Consider the following 8,918-nt stretch of genomic DNA (forward strand, 5'->3'; position numbering starts at 1 on the left):
TGGATGTATGAATAAGTTGTTGGGTTTTTTTTGTTTGTTTCTTTTGTATAAATCAACCAAACCCTCTTGCGTTGTTCTTGCTATCTTTCTCTGAGAATCTACAACATGTTAAAAAGCATTCGTTCATTTTATAATCAGTTTCGCAGGCAGCCAGTTGTATAATACACTTTTACATACTTATATCCTCTTTACTTTGTGATTTACATCACAGAAGAAAACCACCTACATCATTTAACTGGATCATTTGTAATATGTAACATCATCAGCTTCATTTGAATCAGATGATTCAGTCTGATGATGATGATCTGATTAGTGATGAAGATGTGATTGCAGTGTTTCCGTGTTTAGATAAAAACAATATCTATGAACAAACAGATACAGATACCTCGTATCACGTCAGTCTGATTAGTGATGTCACAACTCAGGTTTTACAAATAAAGAAGAGAAACCAAGAATCCAAATGAACATCAAGCTAAACTTTTGACTTTCTTATAGAATAAAATATGGAAAAAATACAAACCTTTGAAAAACCTATTGGTCCTAGGATGGAATCCAGGGATTTTACCGAGGTGGGAATAAACTTTGACACTATGAGCAAACATAGCGTCGCGGTCTTGGTGAAAAGCTGTTTACGTCCCCCAGAAACAATGCCTAATGTACATAAACACACTTTTCAAAAGAAAATTTTAAGGGCCAAATTAGCCATCTAAAATAGTTACTTCATTTATTGGTCACTCCATCAGAGACTGAAGGGGAGTTCCCTGTCTTTTCTTTCAAACCATCCCAAATGAGATGTCACTCTCAGTCTAAACAGCAGGCCCTCAGTGAGCTGATTCCTTCTCGTGGTGAATGATAATGACTTTGGTGGCAATAGTGTGGTTAAGACCTTTAACAGGCTGTATCCATCTGGATAAAGAGCCATCAGACAGTGGGAGGAGAGCTGAACTAATCCTGTAGTGAAGGGATGGGCCTCACGGTTATGCTAATGTAAGCTGTTCTCCAGTGAGAACACTAGAATCTATGGGGAACAAGTGTCACGCCAAAGCCTGTGCTTTGCAAACAGACTGGATTAGAAGCTGGAAGAGGCAGATTCTCTCTCTCTCTCTCTCCTTTTTTCTACTGGGATTGGCAGTGTTGATGTAGTAGTTTAATATTCCAAGGATCATGCAACCCAATCTGCCATAACTAAGACCAGGAAGAGCGATGGTTGGGGGTGAAATAGCAAGGAATGGCCCTCTTAGGAATTTTACTCCAACTTTAGGGGGCCATACTTCTCGCATGTTGATAAGATGAAGATTTTAGTGCATTTGATGGTTAATTCTTAAAGGAGTAACAGTAACAGTAACTTTCTCATACAGTGTGCGTCATCAGCAGTGCTTTTTTTAAAGCTCAAAGTTACTGAATATTTTTAAAATTCAGATGAATTCTTCCCAAAAATGGTCACGAAGACTTGAGAATTCCATGTTAAAGCTTCATCTTCCTCATCTTTCTCAATTCTCATACTTTCCACGCATGTTCCCAAACATTAGCCCTTACCCTTTTCATTTCTTTATCTGTGTTGACATGTTATTGAGCTTTATAGACTTGTTAAAATCTAGCTATGATTGAAAAGTGCACTGAATATCACGGGTCCAATAAAAAGAGAGACTCGTCCTTGATAGGTTTATACACCCCAAAGGAGTTGTGTGCTTCAAGGAGAATGAGCCTGTTCTGAAGCAGCACTTGTATTCAGTAAGACAGAAGCTTCAGAGTACCCTGACCATCAGTTCATCAACTCATACGTGTGGGCACAGCAGGGGAGGGGGGACTTCTTTAACTTGTGGAGGGGCATTGGTATGTTTAGAATTGGGGCTGATGAGGGCTGTGAAGTGGGGACAGCAGTTGAAGAGATCTGTCAATACCCTTTTTGAAAGCTGCCCCCCCCATCAGAATTCACTTCACCCTCTTCAAATAATGGACTTCCCTTCTCACCACACACCCCCGCCTACGCAGTACACCCCTAATCGTCACAAATTTCCACTTACAAAATGCTTTCCTCTTCGGCCTCTCTCTAGGCATGAGCTCCCCCAGTCTCCCCAAGTGGACAAGAATATACATTAAGCATGAATGGACTCAGGAAAGAAGGGATGGGGAGAGTTTTTGATGGGTGTATAGGTGCAGTAGGGTGGAAGACATGAAAGCAAGCCCACAAAAATCCCTTTCAATCACTTCCTTCATTCCTGTCTATTCATCGTTTCAGACCTCCACCCACTCTTCGAACCTGAGAGTGCATGATCCCAAAAGAGAGGATTTGGCTCAGCAAAATAAACCACAAGTAAAAGGCAACCACATCTGCCTCCCACCTATCCTTTAACAACCCTTTAACAACAACAGCCTGCACCCCTAGATCAATGCATCCAGCTTTATTCGAGACTCCCTTCACACCAGATACAAGTAAGCAATATAAATGGGCAGCCTGCAAGGCATACATGAGATCCAGAATAAAGGAAGAAATCTTTTTAAAAGTATTATTGCCAGTTAAAGTATTGATTTAGAAAAGGATTCATTTACCATTTGTTTTTCACATCTTTAAATTTTAACATAGGAAAATTAAAATGTATTTAATAACTGTCTTCTCGTGTTCCAAATGAAATGAGACAATGCAGTGATGCCGTTTACCCCACTGACATAGATATTGGGTTGCTGCCTTTTTCATGCATGATGTATTGAAACTGCGGTTATTGCAGACATAATACACACATACACAAACATGCAATGATGGAAGCCAGCTGTGTGGAGCTGCAGGTCTTGGTATGAAAGAAAAAGCTGATCCCAGTGCTCTGGAAGCTACTGGAATCAGTTCAGGTCCTCACCAAAATTACCCGAGGGGCATCTTGGAGACAAGAAAAACACATACAGATCGAACCACGGCTGAACACTAGTAGTATTATTTAAAACACAAGTTTGGACAGAGTACAATTGTACTTCAGTATATTTGTCACCACAAAAAGTTTTAAACATTTTCTTCTTTGACTCTTCCATGTAAGCAGACTCATGAGAGCATGGCATAAATAGACAGCGTACGCAATACACTATTTATGATGGAATAAACCACATGCTGTTGGTGACTGACTCTTTCTTAATAAAATATGGATGAAAAAATAAAGCAACAAAAACTCTGAGCTGGTGCTACTGTATGAATAAGTGACTGAAACGGTTTTGTCTTCATCCCTGTGATGACCACACCCTTTTTGTGGTGGCAGAGGCTCTACTATGACAAAACTGAATTTGTTCACTCGTAGGGGATAAACAGCATTTGTGAGTGCAGCGATATTAAAAAAAGGTTTATGCATTTAAGAACTTGACAAAAAATAACAAGAATTTAATCTCTAATTCATCTGAAACATTCAGCATGCAGAAAAAGACAATTTGCCAGATGACGAAAACACTACAATGAAAACTTGTTTTTTAGTTAACAAAAACATGAATTTATCATCATCCATCAATATTTCAGCCTTTAGGCCTACCTGCATGTCCACAGGGACAAAAAAACAAACAAAAAAACCCACAGTCTCTTTCTAAATCACATGCACATACCCACCAATAATACACACATGGACTGGGGGCAGGGGCAGATCCAGAAAACTGGTTGCAGCTTTCAGATTGCACACTTAAAAGATAAAGGCACATTATTAAATTCTATTCATACAAAACTTCTGAAAGAAAGACAACGTTCTGTGAAAGAGAACTTTGAAATATACATTTCCACAATTAATTACGTTGCAATCAAAAAGACAGTGGTTGTATTTACGCTCAGAAGCAGTGCTTCCTGGATTCAAATTGTTTTTATTTGAGGAGTTTTTTCGTTGATGTGTCTTGATTGAGTTGTTCGTCAAAAGCTGATGAAACTTACTGTTATTTAGTTGAGCTTCTTTAACCTCCACTTTGACTGCTGGGTCAAATTGACCCAAACAGTATCTGTGTAATATAAACATGCAGAGGGGGTTGCACATATGTGAAAGGAACTGCTTTTATTTTATATGTTGATTACCCTTATTAAGCCAAGTAGAAGAAGCTTCATGCTGAAAAAATACTTTGAATTATTTTTTTTAGATTTTTAAAATTTAAAATGGGTCAATTTGACCCGCATCATAACAGGAGGCTTAGTCTTGATTTTAAGTCAGCGGGTCAGTTTGACCCAGAACAGAAGAGATGTCACATGTTATCTATATCACTACATAAAAAGAAAAAAATTAAAATTATTTAAAAAAAAAATGTAAATAATCAATGCCATGTAAAACAATTGTGTTTTATATGTAGGTCTTTCAAACGCACATTAAAAAAGTTTTAAAATGCATGCATGCAAGTGAATTATCCTCATTGAACCATGATCTGTGAGAGGTAAAGAGCACCATTACACCAAATATTAATTGAAATAGTTAGTAATGGAGTTAATAGTGAGATATAAACAATGTTTATTCAGATTTTTTGGTTTCTGACACTTTCGGATAAGTAAACATGAGGAGGGTTAAAATATGCAGCAGAAGTCATTAACATATATTTGTGCCTAAAATCTTCTTATCATGATCTTTTGAGTGCACTATTACATTTAACATGCATAATGTAGTCACACAGAGAGCAGACAGTGATAAATGAATAGCAGCATGGTGTGTGATATTTGTGAGCAGGATTTTCATGACTTCTTCACAAATAGCCTAGAAGCATTTTAATGTAATGTGTTACTTTTTGATTACCCTGCTTTCAGGAGGTTAGAGTACAAGGGTTAGCACACTGCAGACTTTTAGTTTTTGTTTTGGTTTGTTCATTTGATTGTGTTTTTTTGTTTTTTTGCTTGCTTTTCTTTAATGTTTTAGCGTTAATACATTTTGAGGCATCAGCTTAAGTCAATTAATAGAAAATATTCAAATTTTTCTCCTATGTGAGATGTTTAACGCTATAGCAATTCCAAGGTCCTTGGCAAGGCTGTGCAGCACCTCATGTCAAACAAGTTTCATTTTCTTGCCAATATTTAGCACTCTTGGTCTTCCTTTTCCGTGATCTGTTATCATCGTGAATCAGCTTCATCTCTAAACTGTATTTCTCCCAGCGAAGCTTTTACAGCTGAGAGATAAAAAAACAGACATAACAGTGCAGCTTAAGTTATGCACCACTTCTGTTTTAGTTATCTATTAATGCATTAACTGGAGAATAATGTTAGTGTTATTGCTTAGGAAAAACATTATCATGCTCTATGATCCAGTAATACTTTTTCAAATATACTTAAATAAACTTGGGAACTGTAAACTGTTCTTCTACTGAAAATATCACTGATAATGATCAGAACTGATTCTGGTACACAAATACTGCCTTTCCTCTAACGAAAAATCCACTTTAAAACAACATATGTGTGACTTGAACACTCTTTATCACCAAAAAACTACTGAGTGGAATGTCATGAATGACGAGGGAGAACAGGTCAAACCAAGAAGCCATTAAATTTTAGTTTGGATCCAGTCTCTCTATTGCAAAATAGAGAACTGTTCTTGGTGTAAGATGAGCTCTTTGTGTCCCCTAGATGTGTGCCACAGAAAAAACAAAAAAACTAATACATTAGAAAAAAATATCCAAAAAAGCAAGCTGAATTTAGGTTGCACAACGGCACAAAGGGTGAAATGAAAACACTAACCCACATCCCATTCTTGTTTCAAATTGATCTTTTAGGATTGTCACAATTTCTGATTGTTCTTAACCATTAGGCTACAATTTTAACACAGCTCTGGCCTGTTTGTATACAGCGCTAATGGTAATGTGGCCACATTAGCCGTGCATTATACTTATACAATGAATTCATGATGTTGTGTGAGCAGTAACCATCAACATAAATAGCAATCCACTGGGTGTTCATTTTATTAGATGCAGGACGAGCATGAAAACACTTACAAAACGTTTTGTGTGTGAGACATTTTTAGAGAAGCAGCCCTGTGCAGGTAATACTGGTGGGCTGAGAACCACCGGTATGGTAGCGTTTCTCATTTTAGGTGGTCAAATACTGCAAATACTGTAAGATGAAGTCTTGAAAAGATGCTTGCAAGGTGTCCTTTCGCTATAGTGCACTGACAAACAACCCATGTATAAGTACGAGTCTGTTTTGGATTTACGCTTTCTTTTTTCACAACCTCCAAATATAAAGTCTACACTTTCTAGAAACATTACAGTATCTTGTGTTGTTTGAAATACTTTCCAGAATTATTTCCTATCATTCATCACATTAATTATATATAAGGTTTGAAAGGTTGTGTTTTTGCAGATTTACTGTACCCCAAAAAACAACAACTCTTGAGCATAAAACACCCACATTTAAAAACCTGATGTGTCACATTCATTTTCCTTCAGCAAATAAAGAAAGGAAGTAGGCTGAGAGAAAGAGCAGGAGAATGAGTTACAATGTCAGTGAATGTTTCTGTGCATTTGTATGGTGGAGACAGACGAGCTGATTCTCATCACTAGTGACTTTACTCAGAAGGATAGTCATTTCAACATCACATGGCTCATGTCCTTGACACCGTTGCAAACTGAACTCCCATATGCACTTGAAGTTTTGCCTCTGGCACACTCCTGGTATTTAACATACTGAACCTTATCTAGTTTATGGTATAGAAAGGGAAAATGAGGAAAGAGAAAAAGAAAAATAGCCATAAGGCCCCAAGTAATAGCCCCGCATGTAATGGTATACCTTCTGGAAGCAGACATAACAATAACCTCTTCCAAGCTAACATGTGACAAACCCAAACATTTTTCCACTCATTGTGGGTAGTACCAGTGGCGAAATGGTTAGTGAAACACATAAGAGCTACTGTTTCTCCTCCAACCTGCTGATACATTATTCTTAGCACATTTACACAACTCTGCCAACTCACACAAAGTCTAGAAAAAATAATCAACATTCAATATTCTCCAGTGGGTTTTATTCTCCATGAGGGAAAAAAACAAGAATTGAGCTACTTTTACTCAGAAAATGTACTCTAGCTTCAACATGACAGCCAAATTCAGTCACCACTCAGCTACCATTATCATCGTGTGGTGAGGCTGAGACTTAGCGCTAAAGGTCAGATTTCATTAAAAACCAATACTGAACAGGAGTATGCCCCTGCTAAATCTTTGGTGAAAAGGGAAGGGGGTCAACAACACGTGTCACTCTGGGTTAAGTCTAACATCCATGTTTGTAGCTCCAGCAGTCTGAAGACAGAATCTCTCAGCACTGAAGTCAAAACATTTGAAATATTTTAAAGTAAGCAGCAAACATTCTCCACTAATATGATCACTGCAAATCTGTCAAATAAATTATGCTCAAAGAATAGACTGATGCTTATTGTCTGATGGATAAATAACAACTCATTTGAGATACCTCTTCTGTAATCTTTTTTATTAAAAAATGTACTGATTGTTGATGAGTGATTGGTTGTCCACATGTCATTTGTATGGATAGAGCATCCAAGTACTCATTACCAAGCAAACATTACATAGTTGCATTAACCTTGGTTTGTCTACATGTTGATGGATTATGTAGTGCATTATACATTTTGATCAAAATGCCTTTGCAGTTGACCCCTCAATGTGCACATCAGCAGCATCATTTCTGAATTAGCTGACCTAGTCAACACTATCTCAGGGAGCAAGGCCCTTGATAGATCCATTTGGAGCATCTTCTTTAATGGAGCGCCTGGTATTATGCCGAGGTCAAACAAAATGGATCCGTGAACCTCCGTCCATCCACGCAGATTTATATTTTCAGTCAGAACCTTGACTCTGACATGAACTCAGTGTTTCTTGTTGGACGTAGAACCATTCAGCCCTTGAATACAATCAACCTTAAATCACTGAGGGTGACACAAGAACTAAGAAAGAAGAGAGAACAAAACAGACACCAAAAGATAAATAAAGAAAGAAAGAAAGAAATGAAATAAATACAACGCTGATCATTTTGTTTACTTGGTGTTAGAAGCTAAAATCAGCTTTATATTTGTCCGAAGAAAGAATAATCTGTCAAATCATCAGTTAGCACTGATTTCACCTGATTTGTGCAAAAAAAAAGCATCCCATTACAAGCCTGGCTCAGTCAAGGACTCACTATTAATCTGAACATTGCCTACAATGAGAAGAATTTCTCTAAGATTATTATGAGTTGCTGTTTTGCCAGTGATGTAGAAAAGGCTTTTCCTCTAGCCCACACTGCCATTGCCTCAGACACCTTCTGGCATTTTATAACTCAGGTCAGAAGCTCAAAGAAGCTCATTAGTCAAGAGGAAATTACGCCTCATTTTAACTTATGGCTGAATGACTGTCACCCTGCCAAGTCAGCCCAGGTGATGACTCTAAATGTGTCATGGAACAAGTCCTTTACCATTATTTATGCTTTATGATTAAAGGGAAAATGATTCTTTGCCTAAAACAAATCCTGCATGTTTCTGTGCAAGACCTGCACTCACACTCTACATGCACTCTTTGTCCTAAATTTACCTTCATCCATTGATATTCTGTAGGACATACACCCTTCAACTTCTTCCAGCTGCAACAATGTAATTTTAACTGGTTTCTCAACATCCTGCTTGTAAATAAGTTTTATGATGGGGCGAGCAATTAGAAAAAGGATTCTACTTTACGAATGCCTCCCCATAATCAGAGCCTTTCAGTTGTGTTATTATTTAACTGATGTAGACACAAACTACACAAACTGTGTTTTTAACAGATCAAATTTCTGGTTAAAAGGGGGCTTTTTTTTTTAAAACGAATCCCCTGCAGACAAAAACAAGTCATTATGAATGGGTAGTGTGTTTAGTTTCACTTCTAAGTAGAAAGACAGCATTCCTGTAAGTTAATATAGTGCACTCACTGTCTAGCAAAAGCTTCTGCTCTTCATTACCTAAAGAGAACCTCTACAA

This window comes from Copadichromis virginalis, linkage group LG7, assembly GCF_057382275.1.
Source record: "Copadichromis virginalis isolate Kocher_CV1m ecotype Utaka linkage group LG7, C_Virginalis_male_GT1.1, whole genome shotgun sequence".
Classification (NCBI taxonomy): Eukaryota; Metazoa; Chordata; class Actinopteri; order Cichliformes; family Cichlidae; genus Copadichromis; species Copadichromis virginalis.